Source organism: Fukomys damarensis, unplaced genomic scaffold (assembly GCF_012274545.1).
Source record: "Fukomys damarensis isolate Sample0158 unplaced genomic scaffold, DMR_v1.0_HiC HiC_scaffold_32, whole genome shotgun sequence".
In the NCBI taxonomy this organism is placed as follows: domain Eukaryota; kingdom Metazoa; phylum Chordata; class Mammalia; order Rodentia; family Bathyergidae; genus Fukomys; species Fukomys damarensis.
Window position 1 is genome coordinate 30,793,607 of NW_022900944.1, and position 10,188 is coordinate 30,803,794.

A 10,188-nucleotide genomic window follows, 5' to 3' on the forward strand; every position below is an offset into this window, starting at 1 on the left:
CTTCCTTTTTCTTTTCTTCTTTCTTTTTTTTTTTTTTCCACTGGCACAAATATCACTGAACCTCAAACTGTTTTTCATAGCTGTGCTGGAATAAATGGGAAACCACAAAAATGAAGGCTTCCACTGCGCCCGTCATCAAGTCGCAGTAGCAATAAAGAAATCATCCAGAACTGTCCACAATTTGATTAAACTCAGCATTTTAAGTGTTTGCTAGCTCATTTAGTTCCCAAATTTGAAATTTTCAGATAAAATTCTGTGAAGGCTTTTTGTTTCTTTTTCTTTGTTTTGTGGTGCTGGGGAGCAAACTCAGCCTCAGGTATGCCGAGCAAGTGCTCTACCAGTGAACCAAAGATAAAACTGTGAACTTCAGTATTTCTTATGGTCTCTAGAGATCACCCCACCCGCTTTCCAGGACCGACTCAGCTGTTGGTCTCTACTTTTAACCAGGGAGCGTTAGAAGAACAGCCACCATGACTCTCAACCCCAACCCCAGCTAGAGTTTTTATTTACGTGTAAAGTGCCTGGACGTAAACCTTACATGTAATGTTTACATATCTACATGTAAAGTGTCTCAAAAAGGTATTCGACTGTCGGGTATGAGTCAGTCAGAGTGTCTGTATGTCTGTCTGTCTGTCTCTCTCCATATTAATAAAAAAGCAGGCTTCAATAATAATTATAGAATCCTAGCTTTCATTTTACACTTTTCCAAGCAAAAAGTTTGGCAAAGTTTCTTATTGTTTACTCCGCTTGTACAAAAATCTGTCTCTAAGCAAAGCTTCTGTTTCCCAGTAGCAGTAGGTATTTATTTTTTTAAAAAAATTTTAAAGAAAAAGTCGTTATGATGGCATTTTATTTCCACATTTTCTCCCACATTTTTTCACTTAAAACAGAGTCCAGTAGTTAAGTTATAATCTATTATTTTAAATCATATATACATATACATATTTTTTCTACTGTTTAATTCAGTGCCTTATTTTGTGCTAGTTACTGTTTTAGACACTGGGAACACAGCAGAGAACTGAAACACAAAGTCTCTGCTCTCATGGAACTGGCCCAAGAAGAATAAAGCAAGAGAAGGGGGATTCAGAATTGGGGGAGGATCCTACTATAGTTAGGGTGGTTAGGGAAGGTCTATCATGAGCAGGGATGTGAAGAACAGAGCCAAGTGGGCATCTGTGGGAGATGGTAAAGAGTAGAAGAATATGCCCCACGCGCCAAGATAGAGGTAGGAGTACATTAATAAAAATGTTAGCCCACAGCTAGGGGATGTGGCTAAGTGGTAGTGCACTTGCCTAGCACATGTGACACCCTGGGTTCCAACCCTAGCCCCACAAAATAACAGAACAAACTTCTGATCAATATGAAAATACTATAGAATTTCAGTCAAAAGGAAAGAAATATGTCTTGCTCCGCTTAATATATACAGTTATATTAGTAAATTAGATTTTTTGAAAAATAATTAGTACTAAGCCCCTCTTTTTGACTCTCAACCTCCCTTTACTTCCTTAATAAACTTTAGAGACCACCATTCTGAAAACCAGTGACCAGTTGTGGGGTCACTCAAAATTATGTGAGGTGACAAGGCCATGCACAAGTTGCAGGGATGATAGCTGAACACCCCTTGATGAGATCATTTTTCACAAAAAAAATCCTCCCCATCAAGAAGTTAAACCATTTAAAAATAGGCTACTTTCCCAAAACTACAAAAGCAAAATTTTTCTCCCAAGGAAGTGCCACTTTCTGAATTCTGTACCCTTTTATTCATTTGTTCCCTCATCAGCCAGAGGCAGCCCTGCTCCTGAGCCTTGGAATCTTCTAAACTAAGCTCAAAGTTTATCTTTTTTGGGGGGGGGTGATACTCGGGATCGAACTCGGGACTTTGTGCTTGTAAGGCAGGCAACAGAACCACTGAGCTAAATCCCCAGCCCAATTTTTTTTAAGATGGTATCTTGCTACTAACATCAAACTCGGGAGTCTCAGCCTCCCTAGTAACTGGGATTACAAGGTGTGTGCTACCATGCCAGGCTTTAAATTCAGTTTAAATTGGTTCTGCTAATCTGGCATGCTGAGGCCAGCCCCTCTGACAGGGGTGCCTTGCTCTCTACCTCTTCAGTCCACCCTTCCTCCTGGACCTTCTGAAGTTCCTCCTTGCTAAGACATCCAAACCTCATCTCAACTTGACCTGCTTTATAAAGCTGGTTCCTCAGGAATAATCTCATTTCCAAAACAAAAATACCAAGCATAGGTATGTCATATTAATAGCTGTCATTTAATATAGTACTTGGAATACATCATATTCTTAAAGTAAAATAATGTTTTAAAACTTAAAGTCTGACAAGGCAATATAGGATTGGGAAAGGAAAATTTATCATCTGATAAAATGTATTATCATTAGCGCAGGTCTGCTGCCTTTCACTACTACTCTATTCCCTAACATACAATTTTACTTTTCCAAAGAAATCTGACATCATTTTACAAAAGGATTGGGGTTATTTCCAGACTTAGTATACAGGAGTAGCTGTGGCTGAAAATCAAAATAATGGTAATCTCCAAGGTATTTCAACAGTTTCAGGGAGGATCATTGTGGGGGAAAAAAATCAGTCGTGGCTGCCATAAACACCTCAGTCCTAATAGGGTGGACCAACACGCAGGACAGTCTGACATGCAGGTATGCCTGGCACAGATGATCTAGGCTGAAGTAGGTCTGTCTTGGCACTTAAATAGGCTTACTCTTAACTCTGCTTTCTGTGGCTGACCAGAATATGTGGGTATAGCAGCTGCTTGGCTTCTGGTGAGGTAGGCTAAAATGTTAGCTGTTACTGGCTCCACCTTGGTATAGATGAGCCCTAAAGCAATGAGCTGGTCATAATCTTTAATTCACCTTTTACTGCTTTCCTTCACAGTTTGGTGGTCCTTGGGGAAATGATTCAGATAACACAGACCACTTGGACAAACTTGAAGCTTAAAATTTTTTTCAATACATTTTCCTGTCAACAAAAAACAAGCACTCTGAGCTAGGCATGGGTGGTGCACGCTTCTTCAATTCATGGCAGAAATTGGCAGGGCAAGTACGCAGGTACAGAAGAGAGACAACATAAGGGGCAGCCTTGCTAGAATCCACTCTCAGGATAGCTAACCCACTCCTGCCAAAGGAGAACACTCTCTGGAGAAAGGCATTATTAACCCATGCAGGATGGCTCTGTACCCAGGACCCAAACACCTGCACCAGACCCCACCTCCCAACACTTTTGCATCAAGCAAGGAGTCACAGTTAGAAACTACACTGGACCCTTGACTTACAAACTGGATAGATTCCCGAGGGAGGGTTGGTTATTAGTCAGTACAGCTGAGATCTGGATGTTTAGCTGGGTATATGCTACAGATAACAAGAGGCAGATAAATCTTCCATTAACCTATTTAACCCCAGTTTGTTCATAAATCAGGCTGGTCATTACTGGAGGATTCATTGTATGAGCTTCTGGGGACAAATTTAAACCAGCAAGAGAGATACATCTGGGACCTGAAGCCTGGTGCTTATTTGTACCCTGTGCTCATTTATACCTCTGGAGTCCAAGATCTGGGAAAGATGCTGACCAATTTCTAATGAGGAACAAAGTTCTTCCAGAACAGTCATGAAAGAATTCCTTCGGGCATGTGGCCCCAGGGGAGCCTTGAGGCCTTACAGAGAGTCTGTAGCTGCGGCTGACTGGAAACAGAATCCATGGACACTTCCAGGGGTGCTGCACCCCCACACCCCGGGATTGAACCACGCCTGGATTTTCTTTTTGTAATGTTCAAAAATGTGACAGTATTGCCCTTTGATGTAGCAAAAGCACTCCTTGAAATTTAACCAAAAAATAGTAAAAATTTAAAATAATCCTGGGTCTCTTACTCATGAGAATAATTGCTGATGTAGTCTTCCTAATAGTAAAAAATTGGGACTTTGCCACAAAGGACCTTACACAGCCTTTGAAAAGAAAAAAATTGCAAAATTCTTTTCCTTTGAGTCTGTCATACTAAGATGATATTTTTCTTTAAAGTTGCAACATTTTAACTAATAAAATGGGTATCAATTCCCTTCAAATGGATGTTTTCCAATTAGCATCAACAACTCTGTTAAGTACTAGCTACTGTGAAGAATGCTTGTTTTTTGTTTTATTTTGTTTTTGTGGTACTAGAGATCAATCCCAGGGGTACTCTACCATGAGGTTACATCCCCAGTCCTTTTTATTTTTTATTTTGAGGCAGGGTCTCACTATGTAGCCCAGATTGGTTCTGAACTCATAATCCTCCTGCCTCATCTCCCAAAGTGCTAGATTATAGGTGTGCACTAACACCTGCCTCAGAATGCTTGTTTTTTTTACAGAAAAATGTATTGAAAAATTTTTTTAAACTTCAAGTTTGTTCAGGTGGTCTGTATAATCTGAATCATTCTCCCAAAAGGCCTCCAACTTATAAAGTAAAAGAAAGCAGGAGGTGAATTAAAGATCAGAGCCAGCACATTGCTTTAACGCTAATCTATAAGGTAGAGCCAGTAACAGCTAACATTGCAGTCATTTTTTAATAGAAGGCACTAGTATGAGGTACAAAATTTAAAAGGTGTGAAGAAGTGTACAGTGAAAAACATCTCCCTTGCCTCTCAAGTCCTGAACAACTTCGTTCCCCAAACTGTATTACTTCAGTGCTCCTCTAAACTGCTGTCTTACTCTGTTTGGGCTTCTCTAACAAATAATCAAAGACTGAGTAATATATAAACAATATAGTTTATTACTTATAGCTCTAGAGGCATGAAGTTCAAGACCAAGCTGCAACATATCCTGTGAGGGTGAGGTCTCCAAGTGCACCTTCTATGTGTCCCTTCAACTTCTTTCATAAAGGTACTAACCCCAATGGTGAGGGCCGAGTCCTGCAACATAGTCACCTCGCAAAAGGCTCCACCTCTTAACACTATCACATTAGGTACTGCATCCTAATATTTAGATTGGGTGGGGTGGGGAGGGCACCAACAGTCAGACTACCGCAAACACCAACAGGTTCTTCGATCTGGTTCTGGGGGAGGCTGGAGGGCACAGGTGGTGTCCCTGTCATTATCCCCAGCTTACATTTGAAGACATCTGTCTGTGGTGGACTAAAGGGGACACTCAACTTGTAAAATTCTCATGGTTCGTAAGAGTCACAAAATCCTACTCTCAGAAAACCCCCTTCCCAACACACACACACACACACACACACACAAGTCCTGTTGCTTCTTCAGCCTGGAACACTCTTCCATCACCTACCACCATTCCTTTGCCCAAATAACTTGACTTTCATACAAATTTTAGAATCTATTTTTTTTTTTGGAACTGTTTTAAAACTACAGATCATAGGTAGAGAATTGATATTTTAACTATATTTTTCCCAGTCCAGAACCACGGTGTCCATTTAGGTTGTCCTTGATTGTAGTACTTTTCAGTGTGCAGACTCTGTACACATTTTGGTAGATTTATATATCTTAGCATTTCAATCTCTTCAGAGCTACTGCAACTGACACTGGGCTTTTTTAAATCTAAATTTCATATTTTTGGTGATTTATTGCTAAGATAGATATATAATTTTTACATATTGATCTTAAATCCTACAACCCTCACTTATTAGTTCTGGCTTTTTTATAGATTCCTGTGGAATTATTTACAGAGACATTTATGCCATCTGCAAACAGAGGCAATTTTTTCTTCCTTTTCAATTGACATGCCTGCTATTTATTTATTTATTTATGTGGCATCAGCCAGAAGCATCCAGGAGGACACTGACTACAAGAAGTCAGAGTAGCCCTCGTTATCTCTGCCCTGTCTTTAAGGGACAGCATTGTTTCTTCCCCACTGAGACGTTGGCGATAGTTTTTTGTATTTTGGTGGGGTTTTTTTGTTGTTGTTTTTTTTTGGTTTGATTTTGAGACAGGGTCTTGTGTTCAGACTGGCTGTGAACTCACTATGTAGACCAGGCTGGCCTTGAACTTGAAATGATCCTCCTGCCTTAGCCTTCTGCGTGTTAGGATTACAGGCATGTACCACCACTCCCAGCTTTTAAAAAATACATGTTTGCAGTATATAATGTTTACATTCTTTTTAGGCAATAGGTAAGTGTACTTAATATAACTTGATTCTTTTTATTCCTCTTCCCCTCTCTTCCCTATTTCTCTTCCCATTTGCAAAACATCTCTCTCCCTACTGTCCTTTTATTTTGCTTTAGAGGAGCTTCTCATATAAGAGAAGTTATGTGGTATTTGAGCTTGTGTATCTAAACAAATCACAATCTTTGTGCTTCAACTTCCTCCTCTATAAAAGGCGATGACAAAGAGTAACAACTACTCACTAAATGATACCTACTGTTATAATTATTTAAAAAGTCTCATCTAGTCCAGTCTGTTCCCATACATAACAGTATATCCATCCCGTCTGAAGAACAAAACTCTGCTTTCAATCAAGTTGATAAATAAAATAACAACAAGCAAAAGCAAAAGGCTTACATTAACTATGATTATTTCATTAAATGGTGTCTGGGAGCTGAAAACCAATAAGGTCTCCGAGATTCATACTCATAAGGACAAGGAAGTAATTTAAATCAGCTGTTCAAATCAATTTTTTTCCACAAGATGTGTACATTTATTGTTTGATGTAAATGCTGTAGATATTTTCCCCAACTAAGCAATAGATGTTTCATTTTGAAAAGACATAATCTATGCAATTGCACTAATGATTAATTTTAATACTTCAGATTAGTTTTACTATCAACATCTCACTTAAAAACTTAAATCATCAGGAAATAAATATTTCATTCAAATATATAAATATGATGGGTGACATCTGCATGTTTCTTTAAAGATAGGACATATTAACTAGCAACGATGACAGCTAACATTTATTACAAACCAATTAAATACCTAATGAACTAGGTGTTAATTTTTATTTTATTTTATTTTATTTTGGTGTTTTTGAGACAGGGTCTCACTATGTAGCCCAGGATGGTCTCGAACTCACAGCAATCCTCCTGCCTTAGCCTCCTGAGTGCTGGGATTATAGGTGTGCACCACCACGCCCAGCGAGGTGTTAATTTTTAGATATTACATCATTTGCTTAATCATCTCAATTTTTTACAGAAATTTCTCAGCCTTATGCTTGACTATTAAAATGAATGGCTCTGAGAAAGAGCTGTTTCCTGGCATCTGTGTGAGGTTTCAACACTGAAATGATCACACTTCACTGTTCATGTGGATCACCTGGGAAATCCTGTTAAAACACAATTATGAGTCAGAGGCTCTGGAGTAAAACAGATGACAACAAGATCCAAGGTGGCAGCAATGCTGCTGCAGTCGGAACAGCCAGGATCCACAGGTTGCAAAGCCCACACACCACTAAAAACAAAAACAAAAAAAACCCCTAAAACTAAGACTTTTTAAAAAAAACTTGAAAATAAAATTTTAAAAATCAAAATCAAATTTTACTAAAACACCATCGGATCCGAATTTATTTTTTCCAGTACTAGGGATATAACCCTGGGCCTGAGGCATGCAAACATATTACTGAGCCATACCTCCCAGGCCTTGTTTTTCTTGATAGTACTCTTAAACTTTGTTATATCTCAGAACTACCTTCATAATGACTTCTTGTTTTCTTTCCCAGCTTAGAGTACAATTTCTTGGAGTGAGGGCAGGAAGACTTGCCGAACCCCCCAACAAAACCCTAATTTTTAAAATCAAGGCTGAAAGCCAGGTACCCCAAGACCACCAAGGTGTCACATTCTTTAAGTAGATCCCTAACTTTCACAGGTTCATACACACAATCTCTGACTGCTCAGAGATTAGATAAGTGGCAGAGTTGGGAGAGAAGTTAAGGGCTAGGTCCAGAAGTTCTTCCTGATTAAAGGTAAAGTTCTACAACAGAGCAGTAACTCCCAAAAGGCAAACAAATCTTACTGGCTTCCAAACCCTGACAAAGTCCCAGCAATGAGTTGATAATTAACACTTTGAACAAACTTCGGATTTCAATTCTTTTACTAGATTCTTTGAGTTGCAAATTAGAGTGCACCACAAGCAAGTTCTATTTACTTTCAAAAACCTACCAAGTAGGCAAAGTAAGGTAGTTGACAAGGTCTTGTACTCTACCTGGGTGCAAATTTGGCCCTTGCCCTTTCCTCATTCATTTATGATTATCTGTACCATACTCAAACGCCTGGCTAGCTGCCACTTTTAAAAAGTGATTACATATTTCTCCCATCCTCCTACATTCTTTTTCCTAACAGCAATGCCTAACTACAGAACATTTTGAGAACATTCCAGTTTACTTACTGCATTAAGATCAGTTTAATATTCTAGGCTGAGCATGGTGATACACAGTGGAGGCAGAGGCAGAAGTATCGTCGCAAGTTCGAGGCCAGCCTGGACTACATATCAAGACCCTGTTTCAAAAATTAAAAAACCAGATTTTCTATAAAATGGAATATTACTCAGCCATAAAGAGCGAGAGAATAGATTCATTCATAGGAAAATGGATACATATTGAAGATATACTCCTAAGCGAAATAAATAAGTCCCACATGTGTAAATACCAAATAGTTTCCCTGGTGTGAATATTCTGCAACAATGCATAAGATTCTAATAAGATTACTGACATTTAGAAATGGGAGGAAAGGAGCTAAAGGTGTAGGGAAGGTGTGATACGTAGGGGAAGAACAAAAAGGGAAAAGAAAAAAATGTGAGAGAATGAAAAGATGAAAATAAAGTGTTTGTAGATGGGGAGGGGAGGAGGGGGTGAAGGGAGGGCAGAGGTAAGGGGAAAAAAATGAGAATCAAGACTTGCCATGTAAAGGTACATGATCCCAACAATGAATGTAACTGTACTGTATCCCTAAATGTACCAATAAACTCAATAAAAAAAAAAATTAAAAAACCAGGGCTAGGGGTTTAGCTCAGTGGTGCTGCCACCTGCCCCGCAAGCGCAAGGTCCTGAGTTCAATCTCTGGTACCAAAAAAACAACCCTAAACACAGGTAACCTGTTCCATTTATCTTTCCTTAAAGCCCTTCAAAAGTACCTCCAGTTACCAGCAGAACAATCCTTCCCTCCCTGAGATAAGAACAGCATGATTCTGCAACACTGGGACCTTTACTGAAAATGTGTCCACACATTACATTGTTCCCAAGGAATGTTTTTATATCTGCACTCAAGTAAGCACAAGAGAACCACTGCTTCGAGAAATAAAATGTATATACACTGAGCTCCGTGCAAATGGCTTCTCTGGCTCACTGAGAATACTATAAAGTTTTGAGGCTCGGCCTCAGAGGAAGGCCTACCTGTGACAGGGAATAGGCAGAGATACACAGGGGCTTCTGAACTGGAGCTTGTCCTGTCCACAAGAGCTAAGCAACTGCCGAGAAGCCTGTTACAAAACCACAAAACGGGAACAGGGCTGACAGGTCGCTGCACTGAACACCTTGAGGCAAAAAAAAAAAAAAAAAAAAAAGAACCCGAGAAAAGAGCTTTACTATGGACCTGTCCAACAGAAAGTTCCCTGTGTCTGTTAGCTCCCAACCCAGCTGTTCTCCAGGAGTGATTTAACTCTAGATACCAAATGGGTAGTGCCAGCCACTGTGGAGGACGGAGGACTAAGAGATGCAAGGAAGACTCAAATCTCTGCAGCATAAGCTAGAGATTGGGCGCAGATCTGACTATTCCACTGTATCTGAGGCACAAAACTCCATTCAACTAAATTTATTGAGCTTACATATGCCGGCATCCTGCTAGGCGCCAAGGAGGAAATCAAGTTTCAGTGCCGCCTCTGGAGGCAGACATAGAAGGACCCTCCGGAGGCTGCGTGGGCCACGAAAAACGTGCCACAAGTTGCACAGCCCAGTAGTACCGAGAGGACTGCATGACCCGCCCCCGCGCGCCGCCTCCGTGCACCACCAAACCTACTAAGGCAGGCGTGGGCAGGTAGGCCCCGGAGCAGGTGTGCAGGTACGAGGCACACCTGAGGCTCCTGGACCAAAGTGGGCAGGTACCGATGGAGAGCAGGGTCCCCGGAGGAGGGAACAAGGCGCAGAGACCACGGAGTACAGAGGTATGAGGAGATGGGATCGGGACGCAGGGTCGCTGCAGAGGCCAGCCAGGCCTGCTCACCGCAGCGCGAGCCGGGCGCCGGGAGAAAGCGCG